This window comes from Hetaerina americana, unplaced genomic scaffold (assembly GCF_022747635.1).
Source record: "Hetaerina americana unplaced genomic scaffold, ioHetAmer1.1.p SCAF_71, whole genome shotgun sequence".
NCBI classification, from domain to species: Eukaryota; Metazoa; Arthropoda; class Insecta; order Odonata; family Calopterygidae; genus Hetaerina; species Hetaerina americana.
This window is the reverse complement of record NW_027287328.1, coordinates 258,051-284,887: the sequence shown is the minus strand read 5'-3', so window position 1 is coordinate 284,887 and position 26,837 is coordinate 258,051. Positions and strand designations below refer to the sequence as shown.

At 43.2% G+C, this 26,837-nt stretch overlaps 1 protein-coding gene across 1 annotated transcript in view; it reads left to right on the top strand.

The window, feature by feature from the left end:
- The window catches only part of LOC139697279 (growth factor receptor-bound protein 14-like), a 306,000-nt gene that overhangs the window by 74,187 nt on the left and 204,976 nt on the right, over positions 1-26,837 (top strand). The gene's annotated exons all lie outside the window — the stretch shown is intronic.

Sequence of the window (26,837 nt, the reverse complement as noted above, 5' to 3'; positions counted from 1 at the left end):
TCATTTATGGAAATAACCAATTACAGTGCTACGAAAGTAGATGAAAAGTAAACAGCTGAGAATCATATATGTGAATACGTTTTACGATAAATACACGTATGGGGTCGTTCTAAAAAGTTGAAAGAGAAATAAATTAACAATTTGGGAGTTACTCACTCGAATTAATTCTCTTAACTATGAAGGATTAAAGTTTAAAGCGTGCCTACCAAGTCTGACGATAAATATTCAATAGTTCTCGTTGGCGAGGGCGGGTGTTGGGACTTTCCGCCGTGGGACGTAACCGGATTTCGGTTTCCAACTGTAAACCATGTACTCTCTCTCTCCTCCCACCCGCTCTCTTTCCCTTCCCCCGTGACTTAACCTTGGCTCCGGTCGCCCCGACGGTGCACTAGACCGATTCACGGTTCCCCAAGCAGCCTTAATTGGCTCATAACTCACAACTCTACCGTGGAGGCCCGACCGGAGCGGTCTGTGAACGCGGCGAGCCGGTCACAATCCCCCCCTCCCCGGGGCTCCCCATCGCCACACCGGGTTTTGGTTCATCACACCGTCACGGGTTATCAATCCGAGGATTGGTTTGTAGCAGATCGCCAAAATGTTCACTGCCAATCTCCTTCATCCCCTCGCAGCAACTCGCGCTGACCTCGTCCATCGCCCACTTCCCGCAATTCATCCTTGGCCTTCTTCTGTAATTCTTCCCCTCCATGTTTCCTTCAGTTATGGTCTTTAATAAACCATCGCCTGCCTCAGGATGTGCCCGATCAATTTTCATTTTCTTCTTGTATGTGTCCTCCAAAGCCTTCTCTCGTCGCCGGCTCTTCACTCATTATTAATTATATTAACTTCGTCGTGCAGCACTACGTATCCATCACGTTCGATCTTCCTTCCTCTGCTCACCGTATCTTTCACGTCTCACACGTGTAGAAAAGCATACTTCGCATATAACTTATAACCAATTGCTTCCTTTTGTCTGGACTACTATTATTTTCCGCAAGTGTTTACGCAAAGCTGGGTTTGGTCGTCCGAACGTAAAGTGGGGATGGGTAAGTCCGTCAATTCGATCTCGCCCGGATCCCATCCCGTGTGTCGTCGCGATGATGTCTTTTGTTTATCCTCGGGTATGGTATGCATTGAATTATTCTCGCAAACGCTCGAAGGCATCTTAGCGTAGCCCCACTCGAGCGGACGGTTCCCGAGGGTGTCGCTGGGGTCGCCATAGAGCGCGCAAAACGATTCCTCCCCCCATTTTTTTCGGTGGAATTGCTCGGGAGAGTTGCTTTGGGGTTAGGCTTTTCAGCGCGAAAAGTCTTACTTTGTCCGACCAAACTCCGCACTATTTTTACGCGCGTGTCCGCTCTGTTTGTACTTTTTGCTATGCCTTTCACCCTAAGGCCGGAGAGTCTTGGAGAGGGAAAATTAAAGTGTTTATCTCACTCCGAAAATACGATACGTCGAAACGCAAGGGAAATGATTAGGTAGGAATGCATTTTTTTGAATAAAAAAAGTGCCAAGCCTATCATTAGTAATGATTACCCTTTTCTCAAGGATATAGTTCTCAAACGTCCTTGGCGTTGCCGAATATGCTAGCGTTGTTTCGACATGGGACCGAAATCTTTTTTACTCCTCGATGGAAAGAGTGGTTCTTTCTTTTGCGTGTCGTCACCACCAGCATTCGGTTTCCATTTTTTCAGATATTTGACAGATAAGTTTCATAACTTGGATATTTGGAGTGGCGTGATGGCTCAGTTGATAAACCGTTGTGCTACCGATCGAATAGTCCCGCGTTCGTTTCCCTGCTGGTGCCTTTGGAAACCCATTCTAAAATCTTAAGCACTGGGATTTCACAGCAAATGGAACTACTTTAGGAACCTCAGGTGGCATAGGGGAAGAAACTGGCCTCTATATCCGGGGCATTTGAATTTTGCACACTTTAGTGCTTAGTTTGGGTCCAGCATTTCTTCTGAAATAATGCCTGGAATGTATTATCAGCCCCATCACACTGTGCTAGTAGAGATGATGAAAATAAGATTAGAGAGAGTAATTTTAGAACCCATAGGTTTAAGATGTCATTTTCCTGTGAAAGATACGGGATCAGAATGACTACAAGCGAGCGCGCTAGGGCACCCACTCGTTCAGGGTTTGCAAGGATTTCTCCTAGGCCAGGGACAAACATTTTAAGAAAGGTAGTGGGTAGCGGGGGTAGGTAAATAAAGGCAAGTAAAGCCTAGAGAGAACCAAGGGTATCGCCTGCCAAGCAGATCTCTTGAGAGAAGAATCCATAAAAAGTTATTAAATAAGGAAACGACCATTATACGAGAAAAGTTTGTTCATCAAGCTTCCTGTACGGTCATAACTGATTCAATAATTCCTCACACCGTTGAAAAAATGAATCTTAGGCAATTCGGTGCACGTAAAAATTATATTTGGGGTACCTTTCGAAATTTAACTCAAAGGTCGCCTATCTGCATTTCAAATTTGTTTTCGGAGCTCTGAATTCATTATTTCATTGGCGTAATATCATATAGGTTAAAAGAAAGAAGGGACCATCAGGTCTATAGATGTCGTGATAGTCTTAAAGAAATCCCTGGAAAGGTTTTTAAGGGTAGTTTGAACAATCTGAAACCAATATAGCGTAATAAAAAGATGAAGATTTCCTCATTCCATAGGTATTATTAAAAATTGGTTTAAAAACGTATGTGTCAATCGTTCAACACGATGAAATTTCAGCATTCATAAAATTCTTATTATGCATGTTGGAGAGGACGTTTCATTTCATGATCACAGCCTTGACCTCTTTTCGGTTTTTTTAGTATTTAAAATCGTTCCGTGGTGAAGAATCTTTAGAACTGCCCAATATGATGTCACGTCATCCTCCATTCGCTAAATTACTGACGTGCGGAATACTAGTAGTCCCTTTCAAGGTTTCGAATCAGTCACAAGGCCTGTATTGAAAATGGCATTCGATTTATGATTATTGTGTACCCATTCAGCAACCATATGATGTTCAATTCCGAATAGTGATACGAATGTGATCTCATTCATTCGTATTTGTTATACAAGATATATATGTGTGGAAATATGTATATATATACATATTTCCACATATATATATCTATATAATATGTATATATATACATATTTCCACACACACACACATATATATATATATATATATATATTTCCACACACACACACACACACACACACACACATATATATATATATATATATATATATATATATATATATATATATGTGTGTATGTGTATATGTATATATGTATATGTTGTATATATACGAGTATTAAGTTTTTTTAGGGTAGGCACTAGAATTCCCGTTAATTAGGAAAATCATTCCTGTTTCAATGGGAAAACGATCAGCTCCCGCTCGTCGAATTAATTCATAGGCATGATCCAGTGATGCGAATAAAGGTTCGAGACGTGCAGTTTCACTTTTTTTTTGCCCCAAGTCTCGTCCATAGAATCTCCCTCCCCTTCCCCTCCGCATTCTCGTATAAAGGTTCGATTTCTGGCCCGTGGCACACACCTGACCCAAATTTCGCTCGAGATATTTTTGCCACGTGGTAATTTTCCTCGCTCACATCGACCCTAGAGGTCTATTCATTTCTCCCTTCCTATTAACCCGCTGTATGGGGACCTGTGTGATGTACCCTCGCGTTCAGACTTTCACTTCTCCCACGTTTATTTTTTTTGCATATTTTCACATAATGTTACCCTGGCCCCGAAAAAAAGGCTTACAATATTCATTCGCGAATCTCAAAAGTTTTTTTTTCCCTCTCTCCCCCCCCCCCTCCGTCCTTCCGAGGTGGATTGGTTCGCGGGCAGAGGTTTGCCAAGTGCTTTATAATGTCACCGGGGACGTCAGCGTGAAGGAGACGGGCCAAATGTTATGTACGGTATGACCCATTTCCCTCAAACGGATGATTGTTACCAGACGCGACGAGGGATGTCCGCCAGGGGTGTCTATCCACTGTTTATTTATCCGAGAGTATTTAAATAGCTTTCTATTTGCTAATATTTGTGGTAAAGGGAATCCTGAATTCAGTGCGGCGGCCATATTACTGTACCCCATGAAATTACCGCGAAAGGCTCCTTAAACCTATTAAAAGCGACGTCAATTCGTTAAGTGATGGTGAAACAAACCGAATGTAAAGGTGCATTTTATGCACCGGCCAAGATGCATAAAATGCATCGGTGCATCGACCCGGTAAGTTCAAGATCCGTGGTTCGACTCCTGGCAAGGAAACTTTTTTGTTCTCGCGTTCTGCTCGATTCCACCTTCCCCACCATACCTGTGATCGTCTTTTATTTGTGTCCTTATCCCTTTTCCTTATATCTATTTCCATATGAATTTATATTAGTATCGAAGTTTTGACGAGCTTTTTTTTTAAGATCCTTACTCAACGTCCCTGTCATCAATTCTCTCCTTGTTAAAGCTTCTTTGCCTAACGCAATTCTTCTTCCTATGTCCCTACTACATCGACAATATACATACATATAATATCGCATAAGTACACACATGTGCGTCACCTCCACGGCTACATCCCGAATATATCCACGGCTGGTTGAAGATAGGAGTCGCTCTCACCAAGCGTGTTTACTGAGAAGTGGACCGAGTACCATCCATTTTCTCACGTTTCGCTCCCATCACAGTGTTGGCATGTTAGTCCCCTTCACCTTACTTGTCTGGGCCGTGTTTGACCCTCCGCCTATCCCGAGGAGGGACCCTCTCGAGGCCCGGCCCCGATCCCTGCCTAACCCCCCCCCCTCCACTCATTTTTTAGTGCATGTCAAGTGCAACTACGTGTCCTTCGGGCGAGACATTCAACTACTAAGTAAGGGAGTGGCTTCTTAGAAATGGGAGGGAGCAGAGCCCCAGACTCATTTAAAGAAGATGCCCTGTTCCTTTCGGCTACAGGGGTTGCCATGGTAATTTTTTCTTTGTAGTCGGTCTCCGCTTTTATCCCCATTTTGCTCCGTTTCGCATAGTGAAAAGTTCAACCACAAGTTTCCGCTTTCTTCTGCTAACATGGAAGAAAGTATGTTACGGCGATCGGTTTGTTACGAGACGCGCTTGATTCTTTCCCGAGATCGATTCATTAGAATCATCAATCAAGACGTGGTGTATTTGTAAAATGTGTCGGCAGGATGGCATTGGATCATCATATATTACAGATAATATACATGACTGAACTAAATCCATATAATTTGATAGCGTCCACGCATGACCGACCCACCGCTTAGGTGGCGCCGAAACATAAAGATTACTCTTAATTAAATAAAAGCTGCTGTTTCCCTCTCATTTCTCTGTTTTTCCCACTACTCACACCGGACATAAATCCTATTCCCGTCGCGTTCGCCTATTAAAAAAAGAAAATCTCGTCTCACGTTTGGCTCACTTCTTAAAGGTGGACTAAATCCGGCGTGCTCCCCATTCGTAGGGCGCACGCGGGTCCTCGTTTTCTACCCCTCCGCTCTCATCCACCTAATTAAATTAACTGTTAACCCATCTCTCAAAGAAAGCAATTTTCCACCCGGCGTCACAGACGCAGTGTCGCCGGCAGCGGGGCGAAGTTGACCGCCAAAGGCGGGCGCCGTGTTGCCTAGGAGTCACTGCTAGCCAGCGTGTTACGGTGTCGTTTATGGCCGTTAGGGTGGACGTAAAATCGTGCCGGCTCTGAGCGTGTCTAATGAAGCACCATCACCATTTGTTTCCTCTACGTCTTCTCTCCCCCCCCCTTTCCACCATAGCTCAACAATTCGTAGCGAATTCACCTCTTCCGGCTCCCACAAATTTATGACTCGTTCCCTCTCGGAAGCTCCCGAGGAGAAGTCAATAACTTCACGCCGCTTCTTCTTGGGGCGTTCGCGCCGACAAATTAATGAAGTCAGGGCCTTATTGCTTGGGCAATACCTTTGGCCACGTTGAAAATCTTGGGCGACAGGCTTCAACTCTTATAGTTCCGAGGAAGAATGGGCTATTTTGCCTGCTCCTTTACCATTTATGATACGATGAACTAAAATAATAGGAGAGGTACCATGTCGTAATGTTAAGTATTAGTAGCAGTTGTAATGTTAGTAATACCATGAGCAGCTTTTCCATTTCATGACTAAGTTTTTTTCGGATTTTTTCCTTCGGTTTTAACTCACGTAAAGTTAAATAAATATATTTCAAAGGAAACCAAGCAAACGTCTCTAAGCACTGTGCGTAGTCCTGATGGACTTCTACGCATGCAATAAATAATGAAATAACAATCTTTAAGCGATTGATTTTTGGGAAGGAACTATTATTTGTCAGTTCATTGTTGGTTGGCAGCTATTTGGCGATCGATTGGTTTCTCTTGATTTCTGCATTCAGAGAAACAAAGGCTCGTGCCTTAAATAATTTATAAAGAAAGAATTTATTTAGAGCAAAGTCCTAATTTTGGTGACTATTTCAGCGATAGATTTGGTGACACGGTGTTTTTTTGGCGGCAATATATGTGTGTCTACCTTTCAAGCTTACTATCCCTCCCACTGTACTCATCGGATCAACATGAAATCTGTTTAAAGAAACGAAATTCGATTTATTATGTTTTTTTAGTGAAACTTGCTGAATTTGGAGTATCGAGCTGACAGAAGGGTCATTTAATCTCCATTCTTACATCAGCAGTCCCTGATTTAATTCGCGTTGACATTGCAGAAGTGGTGAATGTAATTCGAATACTGAATTCAAAACTGATTTTGCCACTTTATTCTACGGTAACATGCAAGTATATATTTTATTTTAAATTTAAATTTTATCCTAGTTTTATCACTTGTTAAAATAAATTTTCTGCTCGAATTGCAATCATCATTCTTGGTTTTTATTCTGAAGATATATTAGTCGTTTCTCATACGACGAAATGGAGCCACTATTAGTCATCGTCCGTATCCGAGAGCTAAAAATATTGCATCGAAGAAGAAATTTTCAATTTCTTTTAATTGCAGTAGACGTCATCATCGCCATGAGGGAGTTACACGTGTCGTCCCATATCTCTTCGCGATAAAAATACGATTCCCTCCATCGCCTCTAATTGCGATGCAGTCTCTTTTTATCTTTCTCTCTTTACTCGCGCGCACGGTTAGAGCGTTTTTCATTCGTTCGCGTGGCATTGGAAACACTTTATTTGCACGCGAAATCGTCCGGAGAAACGATTCTTTTATTTTCCACAACAATATGTTTTATTTACTTCCGCGGTGCAACGGATGCCCACGCTAACAAGACCGCGTAGAATTACGATGCGAATTTGATTGAGGCTTTTGTTCTAAGCCGGAAGTGCCTTGGGATAAGATCGAAAAATTGCTGCCAGTGTCTGTCCTGTTTCAATTATCTGACTTCTAAATTGTTAAATAATCGATGGCGTTCGTTATTGGCGAAAAAATTAATGCTACGTTTGTGGATAAATAACCTGATCGTCCATGAAAATAGCGCGGCGATGGACCTGAAGGCGGAGCTCGCCTCATACTTAACGCTGTGTGAATTTCGCACTAAAGGGATAGGGAACGCAGTTCCTTTCGGTGTACCGTAGAAGGGAAGAAACTGGCTCCCGTACTTTGATGCGTGAAATTAACACACCGTGTGTTTTCGGCGAGACTAAAGCTGTGTGTTGGGTCAGCTCTACCTACCCTCGCCTATCAAACATTCCTAAGAGTTGATTACGAGAGTGGTCTGAAAGGTTTCCGACCTCAGAAAATTTCAGAAAAAAGGTCTTGTATCTTTGTTAGGTCGGAAACTTTTCCGACCATCCTCGTACTTCGGGTAGTTAACTGCTTTGATGCTCATCGGATTTTCCGTCTGTAAATTCCTCCGAAGCACCAAAATTCGTAGCACCAGGTTCAAAACTCGAGCATCAACCCGAGGATATTAAATCACCATATCTATCACGATATGTATGTATGTATATATATATATATATATATATATATATATATATATATATATATATTATATATGAGCTGGCACAATATAACACAAATAGAATAGAATAGCAATATTTAAGAGGTGAGAACTCGTGAATCCGCCTACATACTAGCTTTCCGTTCTTTCAAAATTCCCACCCTTAACCGCCATATTTAATTTCCCTCCCAGCATTCCCTCCACACCTCCCCTCCCCGCCCATACTTCTTTCCCCTCTCCAAAGCAACAGCATATTTTCAGTCTCTCTTGAAGAAGGCCTCTGAGAGGGCCGAATATATATATATATATATATATATATATATATGTATATATATATATATATATATATATATATATATATATGTATATGTATATATATATATATATATATATATATATATATATATATATATATATATATATATATATATATATATATGAGTGACGGAGCGTCCCCCTTACTTCATTGACGGCATTATTGACGAGATCGTCTCTCCCGCTCGCCCGGAGGCGCGGGTTGCAGGGGAGGAGAGGGCGTGTACGACACACATCCCTCTTTCCCTCCCATCTCTTTGCCCCCTTCCCCTAACTCCATCCCCCGCACCCTTTCCTCTCTCCCTCCCTCAACCTCCTTCCGCTTCGACGAAATCCACGCCTTTGTTTTGATCCGGGGATGAATTGGCGATTTTTTTCCTTAAACCCCGCACGCTTCCTCACCCTCATTCCCCCTCTCTCTGTGGTACCGTGCGTGCCTCCCACCTCCCTCAGCCGCCTCTCGACGCATTCGCTGCAATCTCCCCCCTCCACTGCCATCTCTCGAAATGGCGAGCACGCGGGTTCGACGACGTTATTCCCTCCCTCACCTCCCGTCTCTGAATATAAAAAAAAACTCCACACAATTCCAAAAGGGCTCCCTCGGAATGGAAATCCTGCCACATAAATACATCCCCCTCCCAACCAGACCCTCCTCCGTCTGACTCTTTCCTCCACATCTATGTCCCCCTACCTCCCTTTCTCCCATTTCTTCGGTCCCCTCCCACCGTCCTTTCCACCCGCCAGCCCACCCACCCAAAACCGTCTGCCTGTCTTTCCCTCCTCCCACGACGGGTCTATTTCCGTGTATCGACCCGACCCGTTATAAATAAAGCGACGGCGCGAGCGGCGTAGCGTGGCGGTGCGGACCTCGTGGCAGTTGGCTCGCGCGCGCCTGCGCACACGCGCCCTTGTGTCATCGGATAGCGTGCTCCGAAGGGGGGGAGACGTGGGAGAGAGAAAGGAAGGGAAGGATCGTCTCTGGTTATGTGGGGAGGTGTCGAGCCGAATGGTTGGTGGACGACGGTTCGGGTCGGTGAAATTAAACGTTTCGTTTAAGACCCATGTGGTCGACTTGCCCGCTCGACCAGTCGAATGCGGCGGTCGTCTCCGATCGCCTGACGTCACGGGGCGGGAAAGGTGACGAGTCGGAGAACATCGGTGCCCATTTCATCTTCCCCCACCCTCCTCTCCCCTTCCTCATCGTGCTATACGCACTTCGCTCCGCCCCGAGAACATCGTCCCACGCGCCTCATGTGAGAGCTCGTTGGCCATCAGCTGATTCCGAAGCGGAGTCGGTCCTAAATTGGGACCGACCCGAGCGAGGGAAGTTGTCCGGGAGGGGGGTGGTCGACGCCAGACACTCCACCCTCTCCTCCGTCCACGTTTAAAAAAATCCTCCGGGTGGAAACAAAAGAGCCCCCGAAGGATAGAGGGATTGATATCAGGCAAGCTGGAGGGCGTACCCCACCTTCGAAATCTGAGGTCGAGGTGACTTCCTGTAGGTCAGGGATTTCCCAGAAGAGTCAAACCGATGCATTGACCATTTTTCCCGTATCCCTATTGTATCTCATTTGTATTTGGAGGAATTTTAGATGTCAAAGTTTGTAGACTTCATTCAAAACTTTGTTTAAGTTTTTGGGAATACAGTATTATTTGTTCGCATATACTTTTATAAGAACGAAAATTCGCGACAGATCGGTTGGCTCGAATGAAGTTCGACTATTTCCATATAATATTTCAGGATTAAAATTTACTGGTATAAAAATTTAATTTTTAAAATAACCAGCCGAAGAAAAGCGCTCAATCTTTCCGCATCTTTGGAAGTGGAATTTTAAGGAAAAAGCGAAGAATTTGCTGTTAATGCTATCATTTTCTGATATATTTTTAGAATAATTTCGGGCCTCCCCAATACGTATTTCACCATGGACCCATAATTTGGAGACTCGGATTAGGTGGGATACAATTAGTTGGTAATTATAAGTAATTATAAGAAAAGTAAATGACATTCAGTACACTTGTTTTTTTCCATTAAGATTATGACATATACGAAGAAGATAATTATCTGTCAATTAGTATCGCATTATATTCACTCAGTTTCAATTATATTCTAATCATTCCTTATTTCTCTGCAAATAGTCATTCCACCCCAGATCTTTTCTTTCAATGACATTGATTATCAATCCGCAGACTTATTTTTATATCCTCTAAATGTAGCTCTTCTAAAACATGAACTTCGTTGCTTACGGAGAAAATTCGATATATAACTCGACGTTCGGATAGACCTTACCAAAATCCTGCTGTAATTTTTCTTAAAGTTATGCTCCAAATATATGTGTGCACTTACCCGCAAATATTCCCCGGGACCTACTGTTTGCCGTTTAATTTATTACCATGGATAGAACTTTTCGAAAGGTAAGCTTGTTTTTAAATATTTTGCTCTCCTTGATAAACATAAAGACTCCTCTGCATGCTACTTCGTTATGAATTGTTATTGTAAGGCAAGAATCATTTACATGAAAAAGATCCAGGCATGCTTGACAGCTCCTGCGTTTTTAACTGTCTTTCTGTGCTTCTTCATGGATAGGAAGTATGAAAAATAATTTTCAAAGTTCTTGCAAATGAAGAAATATTTTCCAATTTACGACCCTAGATGCGGGCGAGACTATATGAAATGGTTCCCGTCACAAGCTGGAATGAATTAGTAATTTGAACTTGGGATCTTGCTAACGACCCCGAGTCCATCCCCAGTATTTCCATATCCTCGGGAAGTAAGTCTTGCGACGATGGTGAAAATAGAACTGCGAACAACGAACGACGCTAATGAGATCGTAAAGTAAAACCCAGCCAGTGCTTTTGCCATTGAACGTCTCCCGCGGTATCGACCTGCATAAAATACTCTTTCGTGAAGCGGGTATCATTTATTGTCATAGTATTCATGCTTCTGTTATCGTTAGATGACTATTGAAAACTCTTAATCCTTCTGAATACAAATGCTCTTCCATCCTTCGCTATTTTTTCCCCTCTTTTTCCCACGAACGATAAGGGGTCAGAATAATGTATTCCAACGGCGCTAGGGGGGTTAAGTATTTTGGGTAAAACGCATTCTGAGGTGTAATCACCCCCTGCCACACACGTTAGCGGTGGTTTGCCGGGTACTGTGTAAATAATAACAGCAAAAATCATCCTTCCTCCCGTGAGATTCCTTCTTTTTTGCCACGGTGAAAATGGTTGGTACGAAGGTTCAGTACGCCGACAGTCCGGGAACAATCCCGTAAAATAAATCTATGGCTATGTGGTAGTGGTCAGGGAAGGCGACCAACTGCTGAGATCATTTGTGCCACTAGGGATAGGTGGGTAATTTGGCAGGGGTGCGTTTTTCAGTTGGGGGGAAGAATGGAGAGAAACCCGGGGTTGACATTAGCCTAGTCTTAACGAAAGGCGCCTAGAGGTCACGCAGTATTTTGACGCCCCATTCGATGCACGGCATACTCGACACATGGAACCCCAAGTAAGAATACCTCTGACATATTCTTGCCACTACCGGGATTGGAATCCGAGACATCATAATGAGAAGTCAGTACACCAGTCACTTCACCGAACATTGGTACTCCAGGCAAGTCTCTAAATCTAGACAGTGGAAACAGTGCTCAAAACAATCATGATGGGGTTATAGGAAAAGTATCTGTGTAGAAAGCAATGTAGATATGTTTTTGGAAAAGCATGCGACTAATTTCATTGGAAAAGTGATTCTTTCCAGTCTCGCTTTAAGTCGGATCAGCGTCCAGGATCACGAGGTCTAAATGAAGGGGGAGTGTCTCGATCCCCGCCGTCGCGTTTTGTCACACAAAAAGGGGGGAGTCGGGATAGTTTTTGGGGCGAGGGGGAATGAACTGGAATCGCGTCTCGCGGTCTATAAACAGCCCCGTAATTCCCCGACCAACTTCCCCGCTTGGCGTTTAAATTCCGAATCTCCTTTCCCGAGATTAACTTTTCCCGCGCCCACGAAGGAGCATCATCGCCGACGGTACACGATTCCAGTCTCGGCGTATCTAGTTTTGGCGTAATAATGGCCGCGCGACGTTCGATTCCGAATATCGCTGAGGTATGATGTAAATGAACAGATGACCACTAAAGAGTGGGTATATATGCGCATCCACGCTGATAGACGACGTCGTAGTTACATCGTATTTAGCCAGCCACTCACTATTATTACCGGTCGGTTTTTACTCCCTCTGTATAGGAGAAAGAATCGTTTTCATTAAAAAAATAAACTTCGGAATTTTAAAGGAAAGAATTGTTTTGGGGACTGCTGAATGCGATTGGACCATTTTTCGCATGACTTCTGTCTGTGAGCCCCCGTATGTCTGTTTGTATATGGGTATGTCATGGTTTTTTTCGACACGTTAACTCATGAACTGTTGAAGGGAAAATTGAAATCCACCAATCGCTCGTATACCGTATTTCAACGGGTGCAGAGGCGATATTATTTTTTCATTGGTGGCGCCGCCGCCACTCACAAAAACATATTCATTCAAACAGAGCTGAATATCTGAGAACTATTTTTTTATCTGCACTGTGCATCCACAATGCATATACGTCAGGGTTTTGTGACTCCACGACATTTTTACCGTGTGCCGGCTTTCAATCTTCCACTCACGGTTCCATGGGGACGATATTGATGCATGTACTTATGATATGGTAGTCATTGGTACTGATTCAAATGACCGCTCCACTTCCTTGGACCACACCATATCCTCCACTCAGAGGATTTTTCATTTCTTTATTTTCTGGCGCAATTTCTCTATCTTTACATTTTGCTTCGAGCGGTAATACTACACAAAAGCCCACTGTATTTTTAAACTCAAGCTGAGAGTGCAAGAATAAACATAAAAAATACACATAAAATGCGCATGCAGATAAAAAATTCTCATATCTCCAAAAGCATATCGTCGACTGGAACCAGCTGCATGGAGTATTGTAAAGGACATTTCCAACAATTTAGGCCACGCATATAAGGGCCGACATAATAGAGAAATCGCAAATCAATTCGGTTTTGCCATTCAACAGTCCTATACTTTTTCCTTGTGCTCTTAATTTTTGGCCGTTTCTCTTTTTTTCATCTTTTTTTTTACCTTTATTATGGTGCTATGTCACTGAGGTTCCAGACCAATTGTAGACTTTCATTAATACCTATTGGTCGAAAAAATAAATAATTAAGTATTTATATGTAAAAATGATTATTAAATATATATATATATATATATATATATATCATTGTCCATCATTCGTGCTGTGAGGTGTCGCGGCACTGCTCTCTGTTAAGAGATCCGTCTTGTGACTACCCCTTCCCCTACACCCTCTTTCCCCCCCTGCCACTCCGAATATCTTCCTAAGAGGTGCCCACCCCTGACCTGTCCCAGCCAGAGTATCCGGAGAGCGGGTTTCGCCGCAACAAATTACTGACTTGTCGTCCTATCAGAGAGTCTCGCCTAAATATACATAGGTGGGGGCGTCATTAGTCCGCCCCGATGAAAAAAGCCTAAAACTGAAATAGAATAAAAGGTGGACATTTTGGCAAACGCGGTACAGGTGGGGGGGGCGGAGAAACTCCTCGCTTTTTACATCGCCTCCTTCCTCCCCTCTATCCCGCCGCGACAAATTTAGACGATCGTTCGGCCCTCCTGGAATTTCCGCCCATCGGCTCGATTGCGCAACACCACGTGACTTGTACCGTTTGATTCCAAGATTTTTGCGGTAACTGCCATTCGTGGAAATCTCTCAATGTAGTGTTGTTTTCCTCCACGCTTCGCGCTTTCTTCGCTTTTTGAGTTGTTTTTGTTCTTCGGTCCTGGGCACGGTGGCCGAGTGAGTAGGGCATTTCGAGTCTGGTAGGAGTGTCAGCAATCGACTTCAAAACCGTAACTACCCCAGCTGTTGTTATGGTGATATCATAAAATGGACCATTTTCCGCTGTAAAATATATTGCCTTAATTTATTTTATTTTCCGCGGTAAAATCTGGCTAAACGAAGTAGAGGGAAGAAAGACATAAATGAGCGTTTTTGGATGAGATTAAGGGAGGTAGGAAGAACTTAGCACCGAGGAATTGTAACATGTAGTATGGGGTTTGAGGATATTTTTGTCCCGTAAGAACTTTGATTACAGTTGGCGGTGTAATGGGTCCTAACCTGTGCCCACTCTCCTCAGGTCGGCTACAGTTTTTGAAAATTAAGTCAAATATGGTATTTGTCGAAACAGATCCTGTTCCGTGAAAAAAAAGAAGGTTATGTTATTCCAAAAGGTGAAAACCCCTCAATCAGTTTTCCCTAGCTACGTAAATCCCTGCTCTATAATTTTCGCAGTGCCATTAGTTCCACTGGCGGGAGAGGAAAAATGAACTGGTCTCCCCCTCCGGCACACTGAAGGTGAGAATTTCGCACGCCCACGTAGGGCACCGTGCCAGTTTGAGCTCCACCCTCGCTCATTGAAACCGACCTTCGTGTTCGAAGGCTGTGGTTCATCCTCCCTGTAATGCTTCGCGCCTCATATAGGTCTCAAACGTTCCTCTTAAATCGTAATAGATGCCATGCGTCTTCCCCCAAAGCCCTACTGAAGGCCTTACCTTCTCTTTGACAATTTGACACCTATCTCCTCCGTCGTTCAATCGATGTCTCCAGCTGCTCATTCTCACACAATTTAGGTTTCTCCCTCACTACTGGCAGCCATCATCTTCTGGATCTTTCTCGCTCTTTCCATATGTTGCCCTTGTGAGCTTCCTCCACACGTGTCCCAACCGATTGTTGCGATATCGGCCGCAGTTTCCTGGAATTCTGTAGTTAAAAAAAAACGCACATATGCTTCTTGAGCGATGTATTTTTCCAAATCTTTCATTTTCGACTTCAAAACCCATTTGATAATTACAGCAAACGGTTGAGGTGATCGCGTCAGGAGGATGAACGAGGGTTGAATTATCAAACGCTCAGTCTCGGAAACATATTAACATGCATGATTTAATGTAGAAATGTGTCCAGAGCATGAAAGAAAATAAGTAGCAAATAGCAATTGTCCCACCATAGCCTAAATTGAAGCTTTTCATATTAGACTGTCTCCTCCGAAAGGAAATGGGTTGAAGGGGATTTACACATGCATTCAGGACAAAAAATACATGGATTAAATGAAATCGTTATTTTCGGGATGATTTTAAATGGAACCCATATAAAAAAATGAAAGATGTTTCGAAAAAAGAGTGAATAAATGGCGTATGTAAGTAAGGATATAAATGCTCTGGCCTTTGCGAGACCAAGAAAACCTTCCAGCTCCCTTCACGAAGTCACAAAGAGACGACTTTCCTCCTCAAAGCGCCATTTACTCATTGGTGGTTGTAATCTGCCAGTCCGCAGGGGAACGCGACGCGTTATCACGTTGCCGCCCAACCAACAACGCCACTTACCTGCGTACCCGTCCAAATTATAGCCGTCGTCCAATCAAAGCATTTGGTTCAATTAAGGCGACCTTTTCCTTATTCCTCATCCCCTAACCGTAGCTCGCCGTCGTTCGGCAGCGCTTGTTCCGGTAGCACTCTTTCCATTGCGAAACTTCGGATGGGGGCGACGAGAGCGTTGTTTACGCGAAATTTTCGCGACAATGCTCTCACCGTCCACGACTCCTTAGTCAGGATGACGGATGACTCGCGCAAGCGAAAGGTTAAGTTTCTAAATTTAGAGGAAAAAATCTCTAAATTTGGGGCACGGGTCTTGAAATTCTTCCAGCTTCGTCGGAGAAGGGGGGAGGTCAAAAAAAAAGATGAGCAGCATTTTCCTCGTAGCACGCACGGTGCGTGGAGTGCGTGGGGGTGGTGGACAAGGAAAGAGTACCCGATGATGAAAGTAATTCTAGACGAGCAAAGACGGTTGGGCTGGAACTGCGCAGGTTATACCATATACAGGCCTGTATGCACGCGCTGAGCCTCGTGCTAGCGATGTCCCAAACTTCCTCCGAAGATTAATCGCGCCTCGTTTGGGGATGAATGTCGGGTCCTCGACATGCGGTGTATTACGAAATCGTAAAAATGCATCAGAAAACTGTGGTGATCGCGCCATGGTTCCCCCAGCTGGAATGAATAATTCACGTGGTGGTATAATTGTGCTGTTCGTAAATCGTGTGTCGCAACGAGTAAATTTCGACAGCCTCTTATTTCTCCTCGTTTACTATCGCGAAATTTGATATGTGCCCCAGAAATTAGGTCTCGTATTTTGTGTCGGAAGAAAAGAGCTCATATTCATAACCATCCGTTTACCAAATGACTTCGTGTTAGCTTCCACAGCAGTTTCATCTATTTAAAAACTCGACAACTTAGAATGTGTTGTTGCCCATTTCCTCATGGCAGTATTACATTATTCTGTGTTCTTCTTGTAAATCTTCGTGAATGTTCCGTGCAGTGTGTTATCCCACAGTCATCTAGCGAAACTTGATGGCTGCTAGAGAACGATTAAAAAAATGAAGAATATTACGCGTAACGCGATGACACAGGTTCCCCAAGCTGTTAAAAATAGGTGAAAATCGCGAAATTTGTCATTTACAAACATGAGCATCACTATTATCATTCCAGTTCCTCACACTGAACGTGTCGGAATTATTTTCATAACTTAGATAAAAGGTTTTCTAGGTTACCTTGGGCCGTGAAATATTTTCAGGATTGTTTGACGATTATTCTGTGGATTCGAACACATATTATTTAACTGTGCATTATTTCTCTCAGAAAGAACGCATTTTTTTCGAAATATGAGCCCGTTCGCTCATCATGCTCGAATGTCTCTCGTGGAAAAAAATGAATCTGTCATCCGGGTTATTTAAACAGTCCACCGCAGTATATTTACGTATGCATGCTCAAGAGCTGAGACTTTCGTAAATAAGAAAGGGGGAACGTGTTCTTTCGCAGTTCCGCGCATGTCGTGCTGTTCACCATCGGTAGGATATTCCTAAGATGGGGCTTGATGCTTCCGTAAATATGTCGGCAAACGTGTCCTCGAACGGGACACCTCTCGTTTTCCCGATTGAAGGGGCGAGAATGAAAACAGTGCTCACACACCCTCCGATCAATTAGCGGTGGAAACCCCGCCCTGCTTCCTCACGGGGCGACGCTCTTCTTTCTGCGACCGAATTCAATGATTTCCTCCCCGCTGGCATGCATTAATTTTTGCCACGTCGGAATGAAAACTACGTCCGTCTCGCCTCGTCGCGTTTGCGTTCCGAGACGTCCAATTGACTGGCTCGATTTTGACGTTGATGTTAGTAAGCCTGCCGTGGCTGGACGCACCCACTGGGGGAACAACAGCGTGATCATGCGGCATTTTGCGGCTTGGCGCATTTCTTTCCCCTACCCCACAGCGACATTCTCGAGGACTGACCGAGGACAGGGAGTCTCAGGGCACGCTGCTTGAAGTCCCACTCGTTCGTCGTCCGTATAATCAATCATTCCTCTCTGAAATGACATTCGGTCGAATCTCCTCCCACACGAATACGGTGGAAACGCTCCCGGTGGGCTGAATCACGAAGGCCGCATTTCTGTGTCCTTTCGCTGAAGGGATACTTACTTCAAAGTCACGCGGAACTCTAAGGTGTTTTTCTCGTATCATTAATATAACGTGCTGGATGTCCCTGACTGACCATGTTAGAACGTAGCCACAATAATCCTTTTTAACATTTTAAGACGTAAATATTCTGTGCTGCCATTGTGTATAATAGGCGACTGTACTTGCGGAGTAAAGCAGTTTTTCATTCCAAGTAGCCTAGTTTGTTCCTGCTTTGTTATTAAACTTTTTTAAATGGATTTTTTTCTTACTGCTAGCTCGTCTCGAATGTATATGGACTTATTTCGCACTTTGATGCAGGAGTGCACGTGTGTGAAGTTAGTATTTTCTCCATTATTTGAAATACTTATTGTTACTACCAGTTGAGCAAAACTCAATTTTTTGTTGTTGCCAGTCTAGTGTCTAATCACCCCCTTCCCTAGCAGCGGCTTGCGGGGTAACATGTTGAAGTAAAACCACTTTCGTACTAAAGGACATGTCAATGCTACTCAAGAGTCCGCGCGTACTCCTTTAATTAGGGATGGTCGATGTTTTTCTTTCGTCGATTTAAATGTAATTGCGAGTTAGTAACGATGTATCGTCGTGACCAATTTATCATTTATGTCGAGTAATATAAAAAATGGGTTCATCGTGATTATAATGGTGTGTTTCGTATATCTAATATGTCGTCCATGTAAAAAAAATTGGCCACGTCGCCTATATGGACTATCGGTGCTACAGTATCCTGCTGCAAGTTTACAATATCTCTCTCTATTCTCTATCTAAGTACACCCAAAATATCGTACAAATTAACTGTATAAGCTCATATTATTTATAACGTGCATATCGTTCGTCCACTCTCAATTTATCGATATTATCGTACATATCAAAGATGAATATCGACTCTCGATGCATCTATGATCTTCTTAAAATTAATGGTAGATGTACCTACGTTGTAGGCAAGAAAAAGTATTAAAATTGTGTCTTGATATCTATATTCTCATATTGGACAGCGCTCTACCAAATGTTCCGTGATAAAATCATTAGGGGAAAACCGTTTCATGTCGCTGGAAAATGTCAGTGTCCTAATGAAATGCATGCACGAAGCTCCCATATATTCTTCACAATACATCTGCAATGTAAATCACCGTGTAGGACAGAGGACGAAGGACCGTCACAACCCGGAATGGTTATCACTAACACTCGGTTGTTATTCTACGAAATGCAGTGCCGACTACTAGTTCGGTGACGTCGAAGTCGACCCTCGCCCGCGCGCCATATTCCCATTTTATCACGTCGAGAAATTCCCCAGAAGATATTCGGATTTCTGCCTGAAGATATTTTCGGCTTATCACGTCGGAAGGGGGGGGGGGGTTTCGTTCCTGTGATCGGGTGCATATAAGGTCATTCCAGGAAAACCAGCGCATCGAGAAGCACCTATGCGGGTCGGGTATCCACTTAAACAGTTGGGCAAAAAACGGACGAATCCCTTTAGTCCCACGCAAAAACCCGTTCGTCGTGCGAGATCGTTCAAGACTGTCGCGCCATTGACTCACCGCCTCCCACACTCCCCGTGGGTGGGCGATTCCAGGAATAGGGAGAGAGAGAGGGAATGGATCGACCCTAGATCTATCCCGTTCTCTTATCTGACAAAAACTATATCCCTAACGTCTCATTCGATTGTGATCTTGCACTATCCGTTCCAAAGGTCTGTAGCCGAGTCAGGAGTTGAAGGAGGTTGAAAGCGTTCGCCATGTTGGCACTCACTTGCAGGGAAACACTCCGGCCTGCGACACTGCGACGTGCAACAATCCCAACCCTGGTTTTTTGACATCCGCTAAGTGCTAACATTACGAAAGTTTTCACATTTACCCGAGTCTTGGTTCTCTTTTGACTGCCCACAGACATTTTCAATAGATAGGGCACACATGCGAACCTTGAAAGCCTTTCTCTTTCGGGGCAGACTGAATTGAGAGAAAGCCTGGTTGTATAGCCTGGTGTATGGACTCATCATAGGAAAAATTACTAATTTTCTTCCGTCCTGCTCTATCCTTGGATACTTCTTTCGCCTCGTTCATATTTATATGTTCTTACGTACTATTCTCTTCACATGTTTCATAATATTCATTGACTTATGGATCACTCTGACCACATGCCCTCATGATATTTTTGGTCTGTCTCAGTGAAACGTAACGGACCGTGAAACAGATAAATTTTCCTAGTCATTTGGAAGAGGATAGTTGTAGATGAACTGGAAGTTACTCATTGAATTTGATATATTTTATTGCATTAGTAGATGCATGCATAAAGTAACTAATTGACAGTTAGATGTACAGTCAGAGTAACTAATTAACAGTGGGATTAAATGTTACAATAAAGTTTATTTTTTATTAGGCCAGTGAAAAACAAGGTAATTACAAATTGAAATTTCAAATACCGATTATCTTTTTTAAATCGACCCACGGGTCGCGGGTCACATAAAAAGCAGCGGTGGGCCACGCACACCGCGGCCGTGGATTATTCATCGCTGGTCTCTTCCCTGCCACTCAAATCGCGTCTCGTATAAATATCCGTTTACAGATTCGACTCTCATCCACTCTATCAGCGGACCAAACCACGGGAGCGCATTCCTTCGGCACAGTTCGCACTGTTACCTCAAATGGGGTGAAAATGTCGTAATTAAAATCCATATTCTCACTGAAATTTAGACCTTCTCCTCTGCGTCATTTGCAGATATTTGAATAAGGTTTGACCGAAATCGGTTCGAGATGACTTTAAGGAACCTGAACTCGTACCATTGTTCACCGCAATGCTCTCTCCCGACATTCATTAGAAAATTCAATAAACTCGATCAATATTTCCGAGTCATTGCATAATTTATGTTGACGTTGCCGTAATGTGAGAATGCGTTACGACCCGAATCATTTCCTCGTCACATTACCGCGTAACTCAATATGAATCATTCTTAAATCCGATTCAAGGCAATAACAAATTTAGCCACAGCAAAATTAGATGCAGATAGCATGTTAACATTGACCACTTAAAAATAAATCATGGAAATGTTAAGGGAATAGTTTCAAAAAGGAAAATTAAAAATTATGGTGAAATCTAGCGGACTTTTTGTTACCTGCGTGTGGTAACATTCATGATATTCAATTCTGGTCTTAACCCTGAAGGCTGAGAATGGTATCGATCGATGCCTCTGCCTGGGATAGACGCGATGTTTCCTTCCCAGAGTAGGATACACGAGGATCCCTGAATTTAATTTCGAATTGAGGTTCCGAAAATTCATTTTTTAGTCATTATGGGACAATGGTGATTGGTCTTCTATTGTGGAAGCTCCCTCAGGGATTTGGGAATGTTGAGAAGGACTACATGAGAAAAAACATGGAAATCGAAGGTGTGCAAAAGATAAAAATTAGTTATTGTTATCTTTTGCTTGCTTAAATATAAATGTGTAAGTTGAAAGTAATGAATGAATGCGTCTAAATAAACTTCCTAACTTGATCCGAGAGGTTAGGAAGGTTGTTGCTTTTCATTGAAAGAAACGTATGTATCGATTTTTCAGTTTCCGAATTGCATAAAACTTCCAATTCTTTGAGAATAATAATATTATATTTACATAAGTATCTGATCCCAGTTACACATTCCACAATTAATTCCCAATAGAATCATCGTCGTTGATATTCTACCGGAGAAGGCAGGTTTTGGATGGGCACAGGTTATACAATCGTACAACGATGCATTTTCTTGCCTCTCATTGCAAAACACAACCCGACATCCTACTCCACAAACCCCTGTTTATCTCTGTGTACTTCTCATTGTACTTCTCCGTGTACTTCCGCCCTTTTTTTAGTTCATCATGGCAATCTTTGCCTATACCCTCCTCGCTTACTTTACGTTCTCCCTTATTTCACAGTATTCCACACCCCATCGCCAGCGTAGACATTAAAATAAACTTTTAGAGCATTTATAAAATAATATTAATGGCGAAAATAAAAAAATATGAAGTGCACAAAAACTGATGATGCCCTCAATTGATTTTTAAATTCTATTTGAATGCCGACAATTTTCTCGTCCATTGCATTATTTCCATGATTATGACTCACGAGTGATTGCTAATATCTGCACAATAGAATAAGTGGGAAAATAAAGTATGAAAAATATCATCTAAAATATGCGTGGAACCCTTCCATCAAATCTTTCTCTTGAATTCTTTCCATGGGTATCAGTTGGACGATCGGTTTGTAATGCCAGCGCGCTGACGCCACAGAAAGGATTAGGGGGAAATAAGACGGTGGGAAGTGGAATGCATCGGAACATCCCTCAGCCTCCCACCATTATTTTTCCCGCGCGTGGACCGAATAGGAATGTTTCCATCTAATCGAATGGGAATCCGCCCCCTCCTCCCCCTATCACCCGTCACTCTAGTACCCCAGCCGAAGAGAGCACTCCGCGCCGCCGAGCCGCTCGGCTGGGGCGGGGAGAAGGGGGAGGCAGACGCGTCCTACACCCCCCCCCCCGCCACTCACCTATCACCCCCTCTCCCCGCCCGCCCTGCCCTCCCTTCCGCCCCACGGCGTCGAAACCCTCCTGCCTGCGCCACTCGTCTGGACTGGAAAGGGGCTGTTTGGTCGGGAAGGGGTCGGTGCGGGGAAAGAGGGTGGGTGGATGGGTCTGGGGGGAGGGGGTGTTGTGCATGCGGCAGCGCCGCTCGGAGTGCTCACGGCGCCGTCGCGAACGAATCGGTAATTGAACCCGGTCAGCTCGCGAAAGGTGGCGTGTGTGCGTGCTGGAGTACGCGCACTCCCAAGTGCACACACACACACACACACACAGACACTTACACGCAGGTCCACCGGCACGACGCTTAACGCCCCCGACGCGACGCCCAGCATCGCGTCGGTCACGACCTTTCCGCTTCACTGCATAAACAACAACATTGCCAGCCTCGCTCTCCTCTCTCCCTCCTTCCTCCCTCTATCTCTCTCCGTCCAATCCCTCTGCTTCTTTTGACGCGTCCGTATGGAAAGATAATTTGTCGAATCGACCAAGTAGTGGAAAGAATTACGTGAAGGAACATTCGTGTGGAGCGTAAGTTTTTACGGTTCTGAAGCTTGGTCGTGGGGTAAATGGAATGATCATAGGTTTCAGGCTCATCAACTCATTTTTATACGCGGATGATCAGAATTTTGTTTACCATTCAGCCAAGTACGTAATTTCAATTATTTCCGATCGTGTAACAGAATTGCTGTATGGGATGAGAACCAATCATTAGCAAATGAAGGTAATTAGGTTCTCGCGAAATTGGAATGATAAGTAAAAAATGCTGGTGTGCACAAACCACAGCGAATGGGACTATCATATCATTTAGGTGGTCTTTAAGACAAGAATGGGAAAAGTACTGAAGCCATAAAAAGAAGAATTACTCAAGGTGAAGATGCTAAGAAGAGGGAGGGTTGTAAGAAGTTGGATTTGATAACACTAACCTTCAGTAAATATGTAAAGAAAAGATAAGTGGAAACATCGATATGGAGCGTAGTTTGTAATGTGTAAATATTGTACTAGTTGTGTCTTCGAAGTAAAGCAGTGTTGTGCCCGTGGTCTCATTACCAATATATCTTAGCCTACTGCTGGTATTCGCATAAATGTTTGATATTTGATGCGTTGGAATAATAATTCGAGGTATAACGAAAAATATGTATTGCATTACCGATATATTATTGGGACATTATTGTAGGCATAAAAATATGGTACGTAGCGCACATGTTACGTTTCATCCTGTCTTGAGTCCGTAAACGTTAGCGAAAGAAAAAATAGAATACGTTCATGCGAAGAAATTGAGCAGATTTTTATTTGTATCTGTAAATTGGTTAATTTGTTGAAATTTAGCTAGAAATATTAATTTTTAATGTATCGGTTTCTTGTAAATAGGGTGAAACTTATAAAAGGAGCAATCCGAACGAGGAGGCACGTCAAATTTGAAGCTATCACTTAGGCAACGTTTTGAAAGTCGTGCCCAAAGATCCAATAAGGAGGCAAGTCTTTGAGTCTTTTACGGACGTAGTTAGGGTTAACTGATTGATACTATACATTCATTTCAATCACATGTTATCTTTGCCTTTTTTTAGTCATTTGTGGTAATCAGATGAACGGATATAATCAGCCCTAAGAGCTAACGGATTTTGGGTTGACAGTTTTCTTGATGATTTGAATTTCATTTCCGATGCATGCGTTGGAATTCTTCTTTCCGGATTAATTTATCATTACTTTTACAGTACTCTGGTATTGCCTCAGAGTACATACGTACATGAATAAATAACAAGTCTTATGAATGCATTTGCCCTATATTATAAAACCTGGGGATCAAATTTCCACAGGAAAATTTAAGAATTGTTAAATGCGAGATATCAGTTTCCTCTTGCTTTATTATATTTACAAGAACTCCGGAAATTCGATATTTTTAGGAGAAACCTGTTAAACCTCTCCAGAAAAAATGTTTTGCTCCTCTAGGGTCCGATACAAGGGTTAATATTTATAGTTTTATTTATTTCGGGTTTATAACCAATATAATTTATCGATTATCATGTGCTATTATGAATTTTTCAAAGGCCTTCAGCAATAAACGAATTATCTAGCGTTCATCGCGGTTTCTCTTCCCATCCTCGTCTATTTACTTTTTTCCTCTCTCGCCCATATCGAATGAGGAAATGGATTGTTAAGGGAAGCCAATGGGCCAGCGGCACGTCGGGTAGAAAGACCGCGGCGGTAGTCAAGCTTTGATTTTTTTTTTAATTTTTTTAAATGCAACGCATTTTTAGGGTTTCCATTTTATGTCCTCGTAAAACTTGCAGGGAAAGGGGGTCGTGGGAGTTATTCGAAGTGCGAGGCTGTGCGAGGAATTAAACGAGAATTGATAAAAGAAATGCGAGACCGCTGCGTCTTCCTCAACCCCCCGCATTGGCGAGGAGGGGCGTGGGGGGGGTAAATGGGGTGGGGGTAGGGGATCTTGAGTGCGGTGCTCATCGCAGGAGACGCTATGCGCCTTCGTGTACCCGGTTTTGTTGCGCCGTAGGCCGCTCAGCCAATCGGGACGCAGATTGCCTCCGCGGAAGTTGCCCATCTCGCGCTCTCTCTCTCTCAACTTCCGTTCGTCGAAGTAGCGGCGGGGAGCGAAAACCGTCTGTCACTTGTTCTTCTCTTATGAAAGCGCATCGGGCAATGTCTCTCCGTCGTCTTGTGTTGCCTTCCGGAGTCACGAAAACGGGGTGTGACTAAAGAGAAAACTCAACGCAAAACCGGATGCATGGAAACGCGGCTTTTAGGGGCGTGTGCTCGGGCGCGGAGGAGTATTCATACGCTCCGGGGGCGAAGCCCAACGGCATTCGCGTGACATCGGTCGTCGGACAGGTTTTGCATAAAACAATAATGAACGAGTTTCTTATTTTTGAGAACGTAGGAAATGAGCGCTCGCTTTGGCGCCGCGTAAAACTCACGTTGAATTTAATCCTCATTTCGCGTTTTTGAATGGGTTGATTATCTTGTCCAAGTTGCTATTTTCTACTTGCAATCATGTCATGCGCAGGAAGCTGAGAGTTGGAAGGTATTTTGGACGATCGCGATGTAACCCTTCAGACCGGGAAATGAAAAAGTGGGCGTCAATTGTAGTATTTAAAGGCCAGCCATTTTCCCGTACAGTGTTTCCGAACAAACTTAGGAGTCGGTATTTTTATTTATTATTTCGGCCATTTTCTGCACTTCCATCACTAGTGGAAATTTTCTGCTACAATAATTTATAGACAGTGAACTGAGTTTTATAAAAGTCATATAATGTTGCACTTAAAACATTTTAGTTAATTATAACAGTAATGATACCTTCAGTTAAATTTCAGTGCATTTATTCAGGTAAAAACCATGTTATGCACATTTCAAAAGAGTTCATTCAAAGAGGTGGTAGCTAAGACCCTAGATGGGCATTCTCCAACCTGGCGGGACTTGAACCCTTGACTTCTGGATTATAAGGTAGAGAAAACTATACCGCCGCCAGGGAAGCAAGCAATTAAATTACAATATTAAAATAAGGAAAGAGGGCGAAGGGTAACCATGGAGATTATCTATATATATATATATATATATATATATATATATATATATATATATATATATATATATATATATATATACATACACGAGGGTCATCCGGAAAGTAGTACCCGTTCGTGAAATAGAGAGACAAAAGTAAATATTAACAAACATAAAAAATTTTATTTGAAAGAGGATACTTTAAACTACTTCTCAACATAATCTCCAAGCAAATTAAGGCATTTGTCATAACGTGTGACAAGTTTCTGTATTCCTGCTGCATAGTCCTTCGCCGCCAGCTCATTGAGATACGCGAGGGACCCATCTTGCACAAATTTTTGCATAATGCAGATGGTGTTTAACAATTTCATGAACAATTGTTCGAGAAACATTGGGAAAATGCTCACAGATGTCATCAATTGTGACGCGCCGATCGTTCCTCACGAATTCGTCAACTGAGCTCACCAGTTGGTCTGTAATGACAGACGGTCTCCCCGAACGCTCATCGTCGTGTGTGTTCCCCCTCCCCATGTTGAAGTTGCGACACCACCGCCGAACAGACGACTCGTCCATTACATTGTCTCCATACACCTCCTTTAATTGGCGATGAATATCACATGGGCGAACGTTTCTTGCATTGAGGAATTTAATCACTGCCCTCACTTCACAACTGGCGGCGTTCTCAATTTTTTTAAACATTGTAAACAATCACAGAAACAACACAGGCAATGCTAGCGTCACGCAACTTGGCTCAGAGAAGGCAGACAAGCCACTGAAGCTATCTGACCTCGTCCAGCGGCTACTCGCGTCGTCAGCACTTCATGCGGCACGAACGGGTACTACTTTCCGGATGACCCTCGTGTGTGTGTATATATATATATATGCACTAAGAAAACGCTGGTGAGTGACGGTACAATATGTAAATATACAAATAT